We start from the raw sequence: 5442 nt of genomic DNA on the forward strand, positions 1-5442 counted from the left end.
GTGAATATGATGGAACTCCAAAATCACTCTATATACTATGCAAATGTCCAAAATCTCTGTACTGAAATCTAAATCCTGTGTCTGTGAAAAATCTTCAAAAAATCAAAAAACAATCAATGGTGAAGTGAAGATGCAATCTAAATATCGATCCAATCTCGGTGCTATATAGTGTGTGATGGCCGCTTACCTCAAACACACACTGAAAGCGCATATGTGTGATCCAAACTACAGTCTCTATACTCCAAAGCGGGCTCCACAGATGATCCTCTCAGATGGATGAATGGTGGGATCCTTGTAGTCAGCAATGGGGTTAAATTCCTGATACTCTCTAGGTCCTCCGCTGTGCAAACTATATATTCAAGGCACCAATCCAGCCGGATACAGGTGGGTCACACAGACCCCACAAGCCTGTGATAAAGGGCCCAAATGTTGGAGCGTAAAAAAATGATGACGCCAGATAACCCTCTTGCCCAACGTTTGACTGCTGGCTTGTCGGAACTGATAGCTCGCCAACTACTGCCTGTAACATAAATGTTAGAGTAGGGTAGCTGTGCATTAGTGAGATATGAAGTGATCTGTAGAAATAGTATAATTGTGGATGTAGTGTCATTTTGAGTTATTAAGAATACCGCATTTAGTATCAGTCAATATGTCCTGTTATTAGCATCTGAAAGGACATGGCCATTCTCTAGAATAGAGTTGACACCTGGGTGCCAATTAAAGTCTCCCATACCAGTAAACAAGAGAATTGTCACCTTCCTGAGCCTCAAAGGAAATTGCTAGACATCTTGGCTATGAGGCGGTGGAAGGCTCCAGACAGTCTGCGAGCTTTGATTGGTAATATCAGATCTAAGGAATGTATTTTATCTCTCATAATAGTTAAAATATTAGTGGCAGAGAGATGAAAATAATTCCTTCTTATGGCTCACGTGTTGGGCTACAAGTACATGTAAATCTGTAATTATAAGGTGTATGGAATCCTAGAGAATTGCACAAAACCATTATATGGCGCCTGATTGCGGGCAGGCAAGCAGTGTTTTGTACTGTCGCAATCAGACCGATGCGCTGGTGTCAGAATTCCTATCCCTGATTCAGCGGTCAGCGCCGTTCTGGGTCAATTCGACTCTGGTCAGTTCAGAACACAAAACATTGTGTGGGCAGAGATGGGGACACCCCCTGGGGTTGATTGGTCAAGGGCTAAAGTCCAGCCCACATTCATATTCCAATACATTGGGAAACCTGAGATTTGTTCATTGTTCTTCCATGAAGCCAGTTCTGAACTGGGGAGTCCCCACATGGTTTCCGGTATGCTTCTACCAAGGGATAAGCTGCGGTTTATTTCTGTTTTTATTCCTTTTTATTTTCATAGCAAATTGCCAATTGTGTGTCTTTTTATCTTTTTGTGTATTTTTTGTAACTCTTTTTGCTTTGTATATATTTCTTATGCACTGCCCACTTTTGGGATATTAAATTATAAAATTAATAAATGACTTCTGTGTACTAAGCTAGGACTCATATCTCTAGAGAGATTGTTGCATTTTAGTGCCTAATTGCTTGGTCTACGCTACATGCCAATCTGTATGCAATTGCATTGTGTGTTGGCAGATTGCATGCAGATTGTAAACCAGATGGAGATCTGCGTGTGTGTGGTGTGACAAACTGTTGGGTGGTGGCAGGCTATCGTTTGTGGTGTGTGTGTGTGGGGACAGTGGGAAGAGTGATTAACACCGGGGATCTAGCTTGTAGGATAGCTGGAGGAATCCTAGTAGTGTGTGATAATTGCTAGACTGCTCCCCAACTCTTAGAGTGCACCAGATTGTATGTAAGATTTGTATCTGACTGTGTGTGGTCAGCCAGATGGATTGGAGTGGAGTCTCCTTCTAGTGGTGACCAAAGGCAGTGCGGGCTGTGAAAGTGTCACAGCCAGTCTTATTGCACAGTAGGAATTTCCCTTATACTCCCCAATCACGAAACCGCGTCTCGGTTAGCTAGTCGCCGTGGGCGTGGCGAATCGTGACACTGCCATATCAACTGGTGGACTCTGAGGCCTTTCATAAATTTGTGGCCATTAGAACACCACAATGGAAGGTCCCAGGCAGGAAATATTTCTCGCAGAAGGGCATTCCAGAGCTGTATGGCCATGTTCAGCGGCAAGTGAATGTATCTCTGGCACACAGTGTCGGTGCCAAGATACATCTGACCACAGACACATGGTCTAGCAAACACGGGCAGGGAAGGTATATCACTTTTACTGCCCACTGCCCACTTTTACTTACACCGCCTTCTGACGGCCGTCAAGCATGTAAACCGTGGCAGCCGTGTAGATTTGGTTTTACCGCCACAGATTGCATGCAGGCCTGTCTCTTCTTCTCCTCCTCCTACTCCATCCTCCCTCTCCTCCTCGGTGGACTCCTCCTTTTCCACTGCTACCTTCTCTTCCTCTGCGCCAACCAAGATCCCCAGAACCTATTCCACATGCCAGGTGAGACGTTGCCATGCTGTGCTGCGTCTGTCGTGCCTGGAAGCCAAGAGCCACACTGGTCCTGCACTCCTTTTAGCTTTGCGTTCACAGGCAGATCAGTGGCTGACACCGCACAATTTTACAGTTGGTAAAGTGGTGTGGGACAACGGTGACAATCTGCTGAGCATGCTGACACAGGGAAAAATAACACACATGCCATGCATGGCACACGTCCTAAACTTGGTCGTGCAGCGATTCGTTGCCAAATACCCTGGGGTCCAGGACGTCTTGCGGCAGGCCAGGAAAATCTCGGGCCATTTCAGAAGATCTTACACAGCCATGGCTCGCCTTGCTGACATTCAGCGGCGACACAACCTGCCCGTCAGGCGTCTTATTTGTGACTGCCCGACGCAATGGAACTCAACATTGCATATGCTTGATATGCTGCTCCAGCAGCCTAGTGCAGTTAACGACTACCTGTACGAACTCTGCGGCAGGACAGGTTCTGGGGAGCTTAGGTTTTTTTCACCTCGCCAGTGGCTGCTCATGCGCGATGCATGCAGACTTCTGCGACCATTTGATGAGATCACCAAACTGGTCAGTCACGGCCAGGGCGCCATCAGTGACATCGTACCTTACGCCTTCTTTCTGGAGCGTGCATTGCGCCGTGTCAGGAGCAGGAAGATGAGGAAGTCGAAATGTTGGATGAATTCCCAGGGGGTGCTACTCCATCTGAGGCAAGTCAACAACAGGAGTTTGAAGAGGAGACAGAGGAGGATGGTGCCGGGGCGGATGAGGAGGAGCAAGAAGAGCATGCTTTAAACCTGTGAAGTGAATAAATACACAGAGTTCATAAAAAGTAATAAATAAATGGTGCCAGTCCAAAAACAATATAGCAGTCCAAATATATAAATGCTTCAGCAAGTGGCCAGTGAAGGTAGCTGAAGATAAGGTAAAGTGCTCAGGTGCTTAAATTCAGGTGCAATAGCATGCTGCAACGGTGTAGTGACAGGGTGACTTAATCCTCTCCCCTAGGTTCTTCCACTTACCGGACTAAGTGGACCCCCAGACCTTATAGTGTAAGGGTCATTCAAGCAGAGTCCGGCATGTGATCCGGGAAATGATCTCTGTATCCTGGCTACGACCAATGAATGACTCCTATTGGCTCCCGGCAGGTAATGCTGTATTTTTAATACAGTAGCAGTAGGCTATAACACCTGTCGGCTTTGCCTTGCTATCTCTGTTCCTATTGCAGATTCCCCTCACCTCTTGTCTGGTGCATTCCTGGGCATACACTTTTCTTTTGAAGGTCCAAAACAGAGCTCCTCTCTCAGATTCCCTTCTGAGTCTCAGGCCAGAGAATACAATGTTATTAGCTGTCAGGTAAACCCATGTGGGATAATTTTTGGGGCCTATACTGGCCGACACTTACTTCTGTATCCTGTGAATGCCCAATGTACCTTCAGCCACATAATACAACGTTCTTAGCTGTCAGGTAAACCCATGTGGGCTAATTTTTGGGCCTATACTGGCCAACACTTACTTCTGTATCCTGTCAATGCCTAATGTACCTTCAGCCACAGAATACAAGGTTCTTAGCTGTCAGGTAAACCCATGTGGGCTAATTTTTGGGACCTATACTGGCCAACACTTACTTCTGTATCCTGTCAATGACTAATGTACCTTCAACCACAGAATACAACATTCTTAGCTGTCAGGTAAAACCATGTAGGTTAATTTTTGGGGCCTGGAATGGCCGACACTTCTGTATCCTGTGAATGCCTAATGTACCTTCAGCCACAGAATACAACGTTCTTAGCTGTCAGGTAAACCCATCAGGGCTAATTTTTGGGGCCTATACTGGCCGACACTTATTTTTGTATCCTGTGAATGCCTAATGTACCTTCAACCACAGAATACAACATTCTTAGCTGTCAGATAAACCCATGTGGGCTAATTTTTGGGCCCTTTTATGGCCGACACTTATTTATCCTGTGAATGCCTAATGTACCTTCAGCCACAGAATACAACATTCTTAGCTGTCAGGTAAACCCATGTGGGCTAATTTTTGGGGCCTATACTGGCCGACACTTACTTCTGTATCCTGTGAATGCCTAATGTACCTTCAGCCACAGAATACAATGTTCTTAGCTGTCAGGTAAATGCATGTGGGCTAAGTTTTGGGGGCTGAAATGGGCGACACTTACTTCTTTATCCTGTGAATGCCTAATGTACCTTCAGCCGCAGAATACAACGTTCTTAGCGGTCAGATGAATGCATGTGGGGTAATTTTTGGGGCCTGTAATGGCAGGGTGACACTTAAAAAACATATGTTCATATGTCTTAGAAAAACATTTAACAGAGTAAGCAATCTGAAAAGACAAGATTTGTTATTCAAAGAAAAAGATTTAAAGAAAACACAGGTTATAAAAAATCCCCCAAGAATAATTTTGGATTATTCTACAGAACACCAAGACATTTACAAAATTATTAAAAAACACTGGGGGATCCTTTTGGATGACCCCATTCTCCAGAAAGTAGTTACCCCCTCTCCTTCTATAATGTACAGGAGGGCTGGTTCTCTAAAAGAAAATTTAGTACAAAGCGAATACAGGAGCGCAAATAGAAAGGATCCATGCCGGGATTTTGGCACGTTCCTGTGTGGGAACTGCGAACAATGTCAAGTTATTATAAAATGTAAAACCACGGTCTTACCTAATGGTGAAGTGTTTTTTCCAAAGCACTTCGTCAACTGTAAGACCAAAGGTGTGATATACTTAATGCGCTGCGAATGCGGCTCATTTTATGTGGGCAAGACAAAGCAGGAATTTGCCAAACGTATTAACAAACATATGCAAAGCATTAAAATTGCCAACTTATATCTACCTTTGGGTAGACATATAGCCAAATTTTATAAGTATAGATTCCCAAAAGTCACATTCTGTGCCCTAGATCGCATACATATACCGGCCAGGGGGGGT

Source organism: Pelophylax lessonae (genome assembly GCF_965119305.1).
Source record: "Pelophylax lessonae genome assembly, chromosome: 2".
Lineage (NCBI taxonomy): Eukaryota > Metazoa > Chordata > Amphibia > Anura > Ranidae > Pelophylax > Pelophylax lessonae.